General features: G+C 47.3%; 1 non-coding gene across 1 annotated transcript; it reads left to right on the top strand.

Moving 5' to 3' along the window:
* Nucleotides 1-699: 699 nt before the first annotated feature.
* trnal-cag (transfer RNA leucine (anticodon CAG)) lies at nt 700-782 on the top strand. The gene has a single exon. It is a non-coding gene; the product is annotated as a tRNA-Leu (tRNA).
* Nucleotides 783-1064: the final 282 nt, after the last annotated feature.

The raw sequence follows: 1064 nt of genomic DNA, 5'->3' as shown, positions 1-1064 counted from the left end.
TCCCCATACCCCCTGACTCCGCTATCATTAGGAGCTCTATCTAACTCTCTCTTGAAAGCATCCAGAGAATTGGCCTCCGCTGCCTTCTGAGGCAGCGAATTCCACAGATTTACAACTCTCTGACTGAAAAAGTTTGTCCTCATCTCCGTTCTAAATGGCCTACCCCTTATTCTTAACCTGTGGCCCCTAGTTCTGGACTCCTTCAACATTGGGTACATGTTTCCTGCCTCTAGCGTGTCCAATCCCTTAATAATCTTATATGTTTCAATAAGATCCCCTCTCATCCTTCTAAATTCTAGTGTATACAAGCCCATCAAGTCTACTCTTCCATTCAACCATGGCTGATCTATTTTCCCCTCTCAACCCCATTCTCCCCATAACCTTTGACACCCATAGTAATCAAGAACCTACAGTATCAAGGTCCACTTTGAAAATAACTAATGACCTGGCCTCCATTGCCACGCGCAGAGTGAATTCCACAGATTCCCCACCCTTAGTCTTGTCGGAATAATTTACACGAGACGTGAGAGACAGTTTTGTTCTTTATTTGTAATAACTTGTAAGGCGGTGGAGGGCAGCCAAGCTGAAGACAGTTCTGCAGACTCTAATCATACAGCATTTTAACATCATTTTTGGTAGCATAAACGTGAGGTCAGTCCCGTACATCTGTTTACAAGGTTAACTATTGTCGTTCAACTAGTCAGGATGGCCGAGCGGTCTAAGGCGCTGCTTTCAGGTCGCAGTCTCCTCTGGAGGTGTGGGTTCGAATCTCACTCCTGACAAATTTTGTTCATCATCGGAGACCCTTGGACTTCTCATCGAAGATCATCGGACAATCTTTCACGGCACGGTGGCGCAGCGGTAGAGTCGCGGCCTTACAGCGAATGCAGCGCCGGAGACTCAGGTTCGATCCTGACTACGGGCGCTGTCTGTACGGAGTTTGTACGTTCTCCCCGTGACCCGCGTGGGTTTTCTCCGAGATCTTCGGTTTCCTCCCACACTCCAAAGACGTACAGGTATGTAGGTTAATTGGCTGGGCAAATGTAAAAATTGTCCCTAGTGTG

This window comes from Rhinoraja longicauda, chromosome 13 (genome assembly GCF_053455715.1).
Source record: "Rhinoraja longicauda isolate Sanriku21f chromosome 13, sRhiLon1.1, whole genome shotgun sequence".
Lineage (NCBI taxonomy): Eukaryota > Metazoa > Chordata > Chondrichthyes > Rajiformes > Arhynchobatidae > Rhinoraja > Rhinoraja longicauda.
Note: the sequence above shows the minus strand (reverse complement) of the source record. Positions and strands in the feature narration are given on the sequence as shown.